Source organism: Panthera leo, chromosome D2 (assembly GCF_018350215.1).
Source record: "Panthera leo isolate Ple1 chromosome D2, P.leo_Ple1_pat1.1, whole genome shotgun sequence".
Classification (NCBI taxonomy): domain Eukaryota; kingdom Metazoa; phylum Chordata; class Mammalia; order Carnivora; family Felidae; genus Panthera; species Panthera leo.
In genome coordinates, this window is record NC_056689.1 from 18,866,160 (window position 1) to 18,879,926 (window position 13,767).

The window sequence follows — 13,767 nt, forward strand, 5'->3', positions numbered from 1 at the left end:
GGCTGCTTCCCCGTTTATAGTTGCGTAGGGATTTTTAGGGCCTCAACCCAAGGTCTCTGGTAGACTTTTTGACACCTCAAATGCCCCATATGTGATAGTTATGCCCTTTGCTGGGTGTTAACAATGATTTATTCAGGTATGCCTTCTTCAGTAGGCGGGGAGGGCCCTGGAGGTGGGAGATACAGAATATGTAGGGGATGTGGGGCCCGGATCAGGAGTAGGGGTGATGCGCGAAGGGACCCAATCAGGTTTAATCCCAAGCCCTTGGATATGGAATTACTAATAATATGAAGGCAGAATACGTTTGGTTGAGCCAGGGAGCCCCTGGCATCTCAGTTTTCAGGAGGCCCAAGGTGTTTCTGACACCCTGTAGGGCTGACAACTCCGACCTGGCCTGCACCTCAGAGCTGACCTCTGGTTTGCTCTGTCACCACCTGCCCTGAAGATGCCTTCCTCTCTGGGGTCAGCTGAGCCTACCCGTTTTGAGTCACTTTGGCAGCCTTCGGCTTTCTCAGTGATAGAGAGAACAGAAGTCGGGATCACTGGCCTCTTTCTCCGGGCCTCCGCCTCCTGGCTTCCTCCTCAAGGTTGCCTCTGCTCGCCTCTCACCAGCTCTCTCTGCTCTGCATTTCTCTTTCTGTCCCGTCTGAGGCTTCCTCTCCCTGAATCTCTCTTCCTCTTCCTTCAGTCCCCTTTCCTCATTCACTGCCCATAAGATGAATTTGATGCGCAGTAAGAATTACTTGGCAGGGTTCGGTAAGCCAAAGCTTGTTTATTTAACTACTCGTGGAACTTAACATCTTCCACCCTTCTCTACCAAGTTGAGATCCCCACGTTCAAATTAACCCCAGGGGCTCTGTCTGGATTCTGTTTCAGGTAGGTCGGAGACCTTAAACGCTCGCCCTTCTTGCGTGAGCCCAGGGCAATGAGGGTGTGGATCCGGGCAGGTCCTCGCTCTAGGCTTTTCTGCTTGGCTCTCACTAAGCAGATTTTATTCTTGATATTTGAGTTTACGTCCCCATAAAATGCAGTCTTCTCTCAAGGAGATGCAGCGAGGTGCCTGCCTGGCCCTGAGCGGGGCACCTGGCAGGACACAAAAGTAACGAGATCCCTGGCGTTCTGGGAGTAATAATACCAGCCCTGGCATACTGGGAGGCTGGTTCAGAGAACTCGGCTTCATTTCCACAGAAGAAAACAAGACACAAAGGATAGCTTTGTGCCCTTGCCCATTCCGCTGAGCAACAGGACACAGTCTTGGCTGAGAGCCAGCCTTGGAAAGGGCGAGAGGCTTGCACGATCAGCCTGGCGTGGTTACAAGGTGCCTCCTCATTAATTTCTTCCGTTGTCACTGTGTGTGAGCATGCGTAGCGTCAGGAAGGAGGGAGCAAGCATTAGGAGCCCTTGACAGAAGCCTCTTTTCCCTCCCAGGTCTGGTGAGGGGTGGGGGAGCCTTGCAGGAAATGAGGACATGATCAAAGGTGGACAATTATGCAAATAGGTAAATGGTTTTGCGAAGAGTTCTTAATGACATAGGAAATGTTTAAGACGTGAACTCTGTGGCCACAACGGTCCTGGGTGTGTGGGGGGGGTGGGGGGGAGGTACGGGGTGTCCAGTGTTGGGATCGCATTTGTCTCTGAGAGTCTGGTGACCTTGTGGGCGGACTGAGCACTGAAAAGCATCCTGGGAGGGCAGTCGGCCGGAAGGAAGAGAGCTGTGCATGGCCAGTGACAAGGGCCTGGAGGAAGGGGTGTGGACCTTTGCTTTGACCCTGTCCTCGTGGATTTCCATCTGTGTCCTGAGAGTGCCAGCTGGGAACACCCAGGAGAGAGCTTTGCACTCGGAGCTCCATGGGGTGGTGGGTGGGATGGGCCAAGTGCGTTTCCATCTGAGCACAGACGAGAAGGGAGCAGGTGGGCCCCCCTACTTTGCCCTCTCCCGCAGAGGGCTCCGGGAAGAAGGGCAGGGCACCTAATGGGACCAGCACTGTCCTGGGGAGTACTGTCCCCCATCTAGGTGGCTTCTGTCCTGAAATAACTGTGGCTGTTATTTTTTGTTTTCTGATGCTTTGACATCTGGGGCCCTTGTGGACCCCGGAAAGACTACACCTCTCAGGGCTCACCGATTCCCAAAGATGGTCAACACCTGACCCAGAGCTCCTGCTCTTCAAATGCAGAGCGACCAATGCAGAGCTCATCCCAGACCCACCCCCCTAGATCCCTCCCTTGCTCTGGACCACTATCCACCTGCCCTCCCTGCCCAGGGCCAGGTACCGGACAACAAGGGACGTTCTGTCCAACAGGGGACATGCCGTAGGACCCTGAAAGCCTTCGAGCTAGCCAGCCCTCAGCCTGTGTGCCCTGTTTCTGCAGAAACCACAGGAAAGGCTCTTGCCCACGTGTCCTCTGGTTCCGTCTCCCTCCCGACCCACCCTGATGCCTCCCTGCGTGCTCCGCCGCCCATGACGCGATGTGCCCCTTTCTCCCGAAACCCGTCCCGTGAGCCCCAAACTCTCCTCTCCCTGGCGGTCATCTCCTGATCTGTTGGCCTTACTGTATCTCAAAGAAGGCCTGGGCCTGGCCCGAGCAGGCGGTGGGAGGGAGCAGAAAACATGTGCAGAAGTCAGCAGGGAGCACACACAGATGCTGCCAGAGGGCCGCCCGGCAGGGCCAGGCGATCTTTTCTGCTTCTTTCTACGTACCCATCTTTTCCGAAGGTCAACGGGGAACACGCTGTACTTGGATGATGGGGGGAAGGCTTGGTTCTGTTTCTGCTTGTTTTTCGGGTGGCCTCGGTCTCTGCAGAGGCAAGACGAAACGGCGGGAGGGTGCGTGCTCTGCCGGGACCATCTCTGCCGGCTTTGGTCTCCATGAGAAGCAGCAAACCGGAACCTCTGCCCCCCGGGAGGGGGGCAGGAACCCGCCCCACTGTGCCACCTGCTGATCCGGCCCCCCAGCTGGAGAGACTTTCACTCTAAGTTCAGCGGGAAACCACATGTGTTGCTGGAACAGCCTCACGGCCAAGTCCAGGGATGCTGGTGGGACAGCTGTGTCCAATTAGCAGGGCTGGGCAGGCCCACCCCACACAGCTGCAGGACAGCAGCCCGCGGGGCTGGAAAGGCAGGGGAGAGAGTGCTGTGCGTTCCCAGGCTTGAAGCATGGGGACGAGGACCAGGATGGGTCCCAGGCAGACCGTCCTCAGCCCCAGGCCGGTGGCTGCGGTGGAAGGCACCCAGCCTTGGCACCGACAGATGGGCAGCCTTGCACGGTGACCCCGACCGGCCGATGGGCCTGGGCGCATCGTTCAACCTCGCCAGGTGTCAGTTTACCACCGGTGCGAGGCGGCTGTGGCGCACGGGTGACATTTTCAGATCCCGACTTGCGCGAAGGTTCCTCCCCCCATCCCCCCCCACCCCCACTCCAGGAACGACCGGGCTGCGAGCCCTGTGCCCTCAGTGCGGCACCGAAGGGGAGGAAGAAGATGCGGGCTTAAAGCCTTCTGATTCTTCTTTCCGAACGCCGAGGCCTCAGAAAGGGAGAGGATCCGTGGGTATAAACAAAACATGGCTGGTAAAAATGGAGAGGGAGAGTGGGGTCCCTCACCCTGGACAGCTACCCCTGGGCTTTGGGGGGGGCGAGGAGGACCAGGAAGAGGAAGAGGAGCACCAAGAGAAAGGAGAAGAGGAGAAAAAAAGGAGGAGGAGGGACAAGAGAGTTTGGGGCCCCCGAGAACCCCTTCTGCTGAAGTCCAGCCCGGAGCCAGCCAGACCCCAGGCAGAAATGGCAGCCAGCAACCGGGGTGCAGAGGCCGGCATCTGGACCTTGTGTGCAACCTTGGCCTGGAAACCCCTGGCCTGCCTTCCGTGAGGGGCTGGGTGGGCTCGGGAGGCCCCCCTGTGACACACGCACAAAGGGAGCATGTGACGTCGGCACCCGGTGGGCCTGTGCTGGGCTGTCCAGCCCTGTCAGCAGTAGCGATGGAAGAGGCTGACTTTTAGGTAGAATTAACTTAAAATGTTCACGATCTGGTGAGATAAGAGTAGGGTGTCCTTCTGCACACATTAGACTAGAACTTTCCATTCTCCCCCCACCCAGACTCGGGTAAGCTCCGTTCTACCTTCCGTTTCTATGGAAGTGACTATTCGGGGTACCTCGTGTGGGTGTAATTATTGCCGTATTTGTCCTTTTGTGGCCGGCTTACTTCGCTCGGCATAACGTCTTCAAGGTTCTTCCGTGTTGAGGCACGTGTCAGGGTCTCCTTTTTTCTTAAAGCTGAATAATGCCCCACCCGGTGTGTATATCACATTTTGTTCATCCATTCCATTGCTCGATGGGCAATTGGGTCATTTCCACCTTTGGGCTACCGTGAATTACGTTGCTGTGAACATGGATGGACAAAGAACTGTTTGAGCCCCTGGTTTCGATTCTTTTGAATTTTAGGAGTCGAAGTGCTGGATCACATGGAAGGTTTATGTTCACCTTTTCCAGGAACTGCCCAACTGGTTTCCACAGGGGCTGCACCATTTTACATTCCCATAAGCAATGCAAGAGGGTTCCATTTTCTCCACATGCTCATCAACAGGTATCATGTATCACTTGTTATTTTTCTTTCTTCCTTTCCCTTCCCTTCCCTTCCCTTCCCTTCCCTTCCCTTCCCTCCCCTCCCCTCCCCTCCCCTCCCCTCCCCTCCCCTCCCCTCCCCTCCCTTCCCATCTTTTCTTTTTACATAATGGCCATCCTAACAAATGTGAGCGGGTATTTCATTGTGGTTTGATTTGCACTTTCCTAATGGCTAGTGATGTTGAGTATCTTTTCACAGGCTTACTGGAGAAATGTTTGTTCAAGTCCTTCACCCATTTTTAGATTGGGTTGTTTGCTGTTGAGTCCCAAGATTTCTTTATATATTCTGGATAGTAATCCCTTATCAGATACATGATTTCCAAACGTTTTCTCCCATTCTTTGGGCTTTTGTTTCCCTCTCGTGATAGTGTCCTTTGTTGCAAAAGTTTTGAGGAAGTCTTATTTTTATATGTTTTCTTTTGAAGCTTGTGCTTTTTATGTCGTTTCTAAGAAATCATTGCCAAAACCAATGTCATGAAGATTGCCTTCTATGTTCCCTTCTAAGAGTGTTATAGTTTTAGGGGTGCCTGGGTGGCTCAGCCAGTTAAGTGTCTGACTCTTGATTTTGGTTCAGGTCATTATCAGTTTGATAATTGATGAGATGGAACCTCACGTCGGGCTCTGCGCTGGTGGCGAGGAGCCTGCTTGGGATTTTGGGATTCTCTCTCCCTCTCCCTCTCTCTCTGCCTCTTCCCTGCTCACGCTCTCTCTCTCTCTGGCTCTCTCTGAAAATAAACTTGAAAAAAAATTTTTTAATTTTAATGTTTATTTATTCTTGAGAGAGAGCGAGAGCGAGCGCACACGCATGTGCGTGCATGAGTGGGGGAGGGGCAGAGAGAGAGGGAGACAGAATCTGAAGCAGGCTCCAGGCTCCAAGCTGTCAGCACAGAGCCTGATGCAGGGCTCGAACTCACAGACCGTGAGCTGTGAATGCGAGCTGAAGGGCGCCCCAAACTTGAAAAAGTTTTTAGAAAGTGTTTTATAGTTTTGGCGTTCACGTTTAGGTCTTTGACCAAGTTAGAATTATTTGAATGACCTTGGAAACTTTGCTGAGAATCCACTGACCGTATAGGCAAGGGCTTATTTCTGGGCTCTCTGTTCTACTCCATTGACCTATATGTCTGTCCCTAGGTTAGTGCCATACTGTCTTGCACTTGTTAGAGCTTTGCAGTAAGTTTTGCAATCAGGAAGTAGGAGAGCTCCACATTTGTTCTTTTTCTAGATTGTTTGGCTATCTGGGGCTCCTTAAACTTTAACATGAATTGTATCATATTAACAAAATCCTTCATGATGTGTTAACATTCTATCGTCTTTATTTCAGTTGAAACCTCTTCAATTTACCATGGGATGCAGAGAATAAACACATGAGCCCTTGGGCAGGTTGCCACGCATCCTGAGACTTTCTGCAAGGGCCTTGTCCTCCGGATTCAGTGCCTGACCAGACTTCATGCTGAGGCCTTCATTGAGATGCGTAAGGAGGGTGGTTGTAAAGGGGCCCAGAGTGCTTCTAGAAAACAACAATGAACAAACTATGGTGAAGGATGCTTCTCCTTTTCCTGGGAAACTTCACCCAAAGCCATTTTAAATCCTCTACGGCTAACTTATCAATGTGATGGAAATTTCTATTTTATTGTTATTACTATTAATTTTATTTTATTTTGTTTTACCTGTGTGTGTGTGTGTGTGTGTGTGCACGTGCTACAGAGAAGGCAGAGGGAGATTGATTCTTTTTCTTTCCCTAAAGTGGCACAGAAGTGTCTACCTCTCTTCCCTTCAAAGGAGCCACCCCCTTTACCTCCTACTGTAATACATTCAGGGACCTGGCCTCATTATTCCTTCCAAGGAGCTTCAAATTTGATGAATTCCTTCTGAAACCCTTTACAACCCCCTGTGGAGCAGGCCATCCCATACCCACCCATCCCTTTGTTGGCTCTGGAGTTAACTCTCTGCTTGGGATTGGACAGCCAATTAATAGCAAAGCTGGAGGAAGAACAGAGCTTGGGGGATTCCTGTTTGTTCCAGGGCTACCTGAGTCCAAGCTACTTAAACTCTTGCTGTGGCCCAGGATGGTGTTCAGGGCCCTCCTCTTTAACACTTGGGCATGGAATTCTGAGAATGTGGCAATGGAGGCGTGGAGGGGAAGCCAGGCAGGTGGGCCCCACCTTCCCATCATCCCTCTCTTCAGTGCCTAGTCTGCTGCTGAGAAACGACTTGGGGGCTTTTGAAAATGAATTTTATTTTATCTTATTTTATTTTATTTTATTTTTATTTTTTTATTTAAAAGAATTTTTTTAAATGTTTACTTTTGAGAGACAGAGAGAGACAGACAGACGGTGCGAGCGGGAGAGGGGTGGAGAGAGAGGGAGACCCAGAATCGGAAGCAGGCTCCAGGCTCCGAGCCATCAGCACAGAGCCTGACGCGGGCCTCGAACCCACGAACCGTGAGATCATGACCTGAGCCGAAGCCGGACGCTTAACCAACAGAGCCACGCAGGCGCCCCTGAAAATGAATTTTAGACTGAAGAATTGCGACGAGAACATGAGACAGGAGAAGGGGCAAGAGAAGAAGACCGCTCTTCACAGCTGACTCCTTTTCCCCCAACCTGGCTCTGCAAGACGACGAGTTCGAGGGATGTTTGATGTCACACTTGGCTCTGTGGCCTGAAAACTAGAAACAGATACAGAGAGGGTATGTAAACCATTAAGAGGACATCTGGGCCCAGTGGGGAACGGCTCCCAGTGCCGCCAGATCCCATGTCCCCAGCTGATGCTGAAACCTGGCCCGGGGGCTTCTGGCAGGACTTCTGCACCTTGGGGGACCCAGCCCCACAGGGGATCAGAAGAAGGGAAGGAAATCTCCTGGGACAACTAGTCTCCCCTACTGAAGGGTATGGTTGTTCTGACCTCCCTTCCTTTGGCAGCCGATGTTTCCCTTTGAAAAGAGAGAAACCAGAAACGCCACAGACGTAGCTTGCTCTGTATTCCAACGCACACAGTACAGTGGCCGGCTTGGCCGTGTACGTAAGATCTTTTTCCTCAGAGTCTGTGCACAGATAAGCGTGTTGGAAAATTCTAACTCCTTTGTGTGGGATGAAAGCACTCAGAAATTCAAACTGTGGTGTTCTGCTAGGAACTTATCAAGGCAAGACTCTAACTAAACACTTCACTTTGACAACAGGCCAGCAAACAGAAATACCGTATGTGAATTTCCTGCTTGTTTTGTTTTTTATCTTCGGCCTCATGGGTGGTTCCATCTATATTCGACAGCACTCCCTCTTTCTTTCGTACTCATTTAATTATGGAATTAGTAGAAACTGATTTAAAAAATATGACCCAGAGAAGAGGGCCGGTTGCATGGGCGGGAGACAGAAGGATGCTGCATTTGGCTTGGTTCTCTGCTGTCGGTGTCTTGAGATTCTTAACAATTTTTGGACAGGGGCCTCCTAATGTCATTTACTACGTTTGCAAATGATGTAGCTGGTCCTGTTAGGATATACGACTCCCCATCTCGGCTCGAATGTGCGGTGTGGTTTTATCCAAATTTTATACTCTTTGGGTTTGTGTTCCTTCATCTAATTTTTTTCCCCAAAGGCAGTGGCTGAGTATTTATTTACTATAAATTCCCAGCCCCTAGCATGGGACACGTATAGGTGCTCAATAAATACTGTGGAGTGAATGCATTAATGTCGAATACAATCTGTTGCTGAAGATTTGAGAAAGAATGCTGAGTTACGGAAATACATTTCTTAAGAGCTATAAAGACAAGCGTACTAAATGGTCAATGTGATCAGGGTGACAACACCAGCTCTACTCATCAATTTCTCTGATAGCGTTGCTGGTAATTTACCAAATAGTGGATGAGAACAACAGAGTATCGCCTTCAGTGAATAAACCTGGGACGGATGCCAGACGTTTCATTGGATCGTATGAATTCTTCATCTTTACATGAGCATTCATGGAAAAAAAGCCTCACAAGCTATAAAAAAAAAAAAAAAAAAAAAAAAAGCTCTGGATATTACATTTCAGGCCAAGGTCTAGTTCAGAGGCAATCTGGGAAAAGTATCATTTGGAAAAGCTATCTGCCTGCAGAATACTATTCCTCATTAACATTTTGGTCTTTTACTCAAGACACAGGCAGAATTCAAGCCTGGGCCTAGGAAGCAGGAGGAGTTCTTGTACGAATGTCTCTAGGCAAAAGTGTGGGCCCGGACTGGATGAAAACTAAGCAGCGGCTCCAGTAAACCTGGGAGGCGTTTGATCAGGGGCTGGGTTGGAAACTTGAAAGATACTAGCTTCAGTCTGCCTTAGACTTGTGGATTATCTTCCCTGCCTTTTCCCCTATCTCTGGGCACATCCCAGAGGCTGCCGTTAGAGTGGGCTTTACCACAGGGCTGCTGGGGGATAGAGGCACAGCTGTGCCTGAGATGTGAGCATGTAGCTCTGATCAACACGGCTGAGCTTTTAATATTCCGTACTAAGGTTAGGAGATGAGGTCACAGACCACGGTAGCGACTGACCATTGGGTACCTACTATGTGCCAGGTAATGCGTTGGGTGCTTTGTGCGTATAATGTTTATTCTCCAAAGCTCCTGAAAGTATCTACTATTTTACCCATTTTAAAGGTGAGGAGAGCGAGGCTTGGATAGGTTAATTTGGCTGAGTTCATGTATTTACTAGTGGCACCACTGGGATTTGAACCCAGAACCCAGATCCCTCAGTCTCTAAAACTTAACGCTTATGCCCTTTCTCATCTACTACCTGCCTCTGGGTTTCAGACATGGCCGTGACTTGCTGAGAGAATTGGGGTGGGTGTGTTGTGGGCAATGGCTCTGAAAGTGCTTGCTGTGAGGGCATATGCCTAAGGAAGCCACTGTCCCTCGGCCTCAGCCTCAAAATGGGACACGTGGAACAGACTGGAACTGGGTATGACGCTGGAGAGTCACTGAGCTTTGGGGTCATTTGTTACACAGCACCATGACAGCAATGGCTGATCAACACAAGCCTGGTTTCCCTCCCTAGGAAAAGAGAGCTAAGGTAACATATTGATTAATTTAATAAATACTTACTTATTGATTACTCACTCTGTGCAACGCACGGGGTTTGGTTCTGGGGAATACAGTAGTTAATGGGTCACACGCCATAGGCTTCCTCGGTTTTGCTTGCTGGGTCTTCCTTCTCTATCCAACTTTTAAAGGTTAACATGAAGGCTCCATTTTAGACCCCCTCGTGTCCCTACCGTCTCGCCTAAGCAGGCGCATCTCCGTCCACAGCTTTAATTCCACCCACGTCCGTGGAAGAGCATCCACGAAGCTCCCGCGTGGAGATCTCGTCTCCCTCGTGCTTTAAAGCATCCACAGATCTGCAGGTGATTATATACATCCACCCGCAAAACAAGGCCCGAACCTTGTCCTGGAAAACTGAGGCAGTGGAAGCGAAGGTGGGCTGTGTGCTCTGATGCCCTGTGTCAAAGTTCCCACCAAACTCTGGGGCTGGTCTTTCACCTTCTTTTTAAAATTTTCGTGTCCTGCAGACTCTAACCTCCTTATCCATTTCTGGAAATCCCCTCATTCTACTTCTTTCCCAGAGGGCCCATTACAGAATTTGGCTTCGCCATTAAGTGGTGTTTGGATCCGAACAGCTGTAAGATAAAGTGGAATGTTTCAAGTTAACATTTTCTTTTGTTTCGAGATTTCATGCGTATTTTTTTCTGGTTAAAACCTCGGTCCAAAGTCCACATGTCAGATAACACATCCAAGCTGCAATCGCAGACCAGTGAGCTCATGCAGTGTTTGTCTGGGCTTCGGCCGCCTGGTCCAACAGGCTCTCAGGGTGGGTCTCCTGATTAGAGCGACAGCGACAGTCCAGTCCGGAGCTCTTGTTAAAGGCAAGGCCAGCCTCCTGGGGAGCTCCGGCACCTTTCTCAGGACCTCAGTGACTCCCTGCAGATCCCCTGTCAGACCTCTTGGCACCTCTGTGGTCTTTGACGTTGGCCATTGCTCTTGGTGGACTAGGACAGTGGTGGCAGCTGGTCAGAGACATTCTGAGCAGGTCACGGGGCAGACTGGGGAGTGGGCACATCCCTGAGGGTCTCCCTGAGCAGATGTCATGCCTGCACCCAGGGCCTGACTCCAGGCTTTTGCCCGTGGACCAGCCGAACGGCCCGTTCCTCACCTGTCACGTACAGTCCTCCAGATACAGTCAGACACAGAAAGGCCACCCTGACCCATGGACCTGACCCATGAGAGCTGTCTCCACTCTCATCTGCTGGATTTGGCCTTCCTACCCCAGGCCGAGTCTTTACTGACATCCGCACCCCTATCTAGAATCCTCCTGTTCTCTTTCTAAGTTACCCCCAGAACCCTCATGGGGCTTCCCCCTTTCCTGTTTGCATCAAAGCTTCCTCCAACCTCACAGTGGCTGAGGTCCAGTTTCTTTTCTAGCCAATCTTCTCCAAGGGCCAGGCTCCACAGACTCAGGGCCTCAGAGGGGCGAGGGACTCAAGGCAGCTGGCAGCCCATGGTGCCCGTGCTTCTGGGGACGTAGGACTCAGGTCCCAGCAGCTCCCAGGTCCCGAGGACCGGTGGGGGTGACCACGTTTGGACTAAGGCAGTAGAACCATTTTGATTTTGAATCTGTGGGCTGGCGTGGAACCTAACTACCACTGATGATGCCTTTTCTGGGAGGAAATATGCTATGTGTTCCATTCACGTGACCCATGCCCAGAGCCCTGGGATGTGTGGGAGGCAGTATCTGAGCTGTTAAGGCTTGGATTTGGAACAGGCCAAGTTCAAACCCAACCATTATTGCCAGCGGGCTTCATGGCCTTGCGTGGGTGGCATAGCCAAACCTCAGTCCCCTCTTCTGTAAAATGAAGACAATAATCAAATACTTAAGTTGTCGTGAGGAGCCAAGAAAATGTACGTGAAATCCACTGCACAAAGCCTCCCATACAGCTCTCGATACTATAAATCCTAACCGTCGTCTCCATAATTTATTTCTAAGAAAGAGCTCACTTCTCTGTTGAGAAAGATCTTCCACAGAACCTTCTGGAAGCACAGAGCACTAGCACTAAACTAGAGGTCTTGGAATTTAGGGCGGGTTCTGATCTGTCACAGCATGGTGCGACCGTGGCGCCCACAACTGCCCTGGGCCTTGCTTATCTTTTTTTTTTTTTTTTTTAATTTTTTGAAATGTTTTATTTCTTTTTTGAGAGAGCTCAAGCGGAGGAGGGGCAGAGAGAGGGGCACAGAGGATCTGAGACAGGCTCTGCACTGACAGCAGTGAGCCCGAGGTGGGGCTCGAACTCATGAGCCACAAGATCAGGACCCGAGCTGATGTCGGACGCTCAACTGACAGAGCCACCCAGGCGCCCCTGGGCCTTGCTTATCTGATGTGTACGATGAGTGGCTTGCCTAGAATCATCGGTTTTCTAGCCAGCTCTGGTCACACAGAGATCCTCGAGGAATGGCAGGGGAGGAGGAAGGGGGGAGGCTCTGTGCCCATCTGCTGGCTCCTGCAGAAGAATCTATCTTCAACAAGGGCCCCCATAAGCTTTCATCTGAAAGAAAGTGTTGTACTTACAAGGGAACATTCAAATCCCCAGGCCCAGGGGAGAAGTAAGACCATCCCAGCTGCAACGTTCTGGAACCGAGGTGCTAGCAGTCTAGCATATGACAAGCTGGCGTTGTGCTCTGCTCCAAGTTGTCCCTATGGAAAGGCTGACGCACTTACGGGAGGGAAATGGATTCTTGTCGGGGAGAACAGCGCCGGGATCCGGCTCAAAACCAAGTAGGCTGAACAGCGCTGACTATACAAAGGGCACATCGACGTGTCGCAAAGGGCCATCTGGCTGATTATTTCTAATAAAAGGAGCTCACGTCGAATTGCCAGTCTGTGCGTGTCTCCACCATCCCAGAAAAGGCGACCTAAATTGATTGGAGGCTACGAGTCTTCAGAAGCCACACCACGGACACGGTCATCGAACTCAGCTGTCACTACCCTTGAGCCAAATGCAGCCAGCAGGGATGTGCGTGTTGCTGGGGAGTGCTTCTAGGCTGGCTCTCTCCAGGTAACGGGGTTAGGCCGGGTGTGGGGTCAGCTGAGGCTCCTCACCAGGGGCAGCCAGATGGTCCGTGACAGCTGTTCACACATCAAGTCCTTTTATTTCTTCCGCTGCCATTGTCCCCACCCAAGAGACGGGGCTGGGTGGGGAAGGCAAATGAGGAGGATTGTAGGGAAGGGGGGACGGGGGTCGTCGCGGGGCTGCGGGGGTAAGGTTTCTGGAAGCAGCTTGCTTTGTAGCCTGTGATACCACAGCTCTACTCACTGCCTTCCTTCTGAACCGCGTCCGACCTCTACCCTAGACACCCCGAGGTCTGGGGGCGGGGGAGTCTAGAGCTGCTGCTCAGGACAGCAGCCACAAGCCACATGTGGCTGTGGAGCACTTTAGATGTGGCAGTTCCAAATTGACATGTGCAGCGACGTAAAACACATATTGGATTTCAAAGATCCAGTACCAAAAGCAAACAAAAAGAACATAAACTCTAACTAACAACTTTATATAATAAGTCACATACATCTTATTAAAAATCGTTTTCACGTTTGGTTTTTGAGACAGAGAGGAACAGTGTGAGCAGGGGAGGGGCAGAGAGAGAGAGAGAGAGAGAATGGGAGACACAGATCCGAAGCAGGCTCCAGGCTCCAAACTATCAGCACCAGAGCCCGAGGCGGGGCTCGAGCTCACGAACTGTGAGATCATGACCTAGGCCGAAATAGGTCTAGGTCACCCAGGCACCCCTTACGCGTATCTTATCGATAAGTTTAATAATCGTATGTTGAGATGCTAATGTTTGTGGTATATGGAGTCACGTGAAACATGCAGTCGTACTAAAACTAATTTCACCTGCTCCTTTTCGCTTTGGTGTGGCCCACATTGACGTTCTGTCGGATGGCCCTGGTCTAGGAGGGACCAGATTTGTAGAGAGGCCTAAATGGACCATTTCAGCGGATTCGGCAAATGTCCACCAAGCATGCTGTGCGTGTCTGTGTCAGGCAAGGCGGGGAAGCCGAAGGGCCACTCAGCTCTTTTGGCCCCACGGATGCCTTGGCTGAGCTGCGGGGGGAGGATGGGAAGGGAGGTGACGAGCTCTG

At 51.1% G+C, this 13,767-nt stretch overlaps 1 long non-coding RNA gene across 1 annotated transcript; it reads left to right on the forward strand.

The window, feature by feature from the left end:
* The first annotated feature begins 1,391 nt into the window (after positions 1-1,391).
* On the forward strand, positions 1,392-6,218 carry LOC122202779. Its single transcript, XR_006194878.1, has 3 exons — positions 1,392-1,498; positions 4,438-4,579; positions 5,939-6,218. It is a non-coding gene; the product is annotated as an uncharacterized LOC122202779 (long non-coding RNA).
* The last annotated feature ends 7,549 nt before the right edge of the window (positions 6,219-13,767 follow it).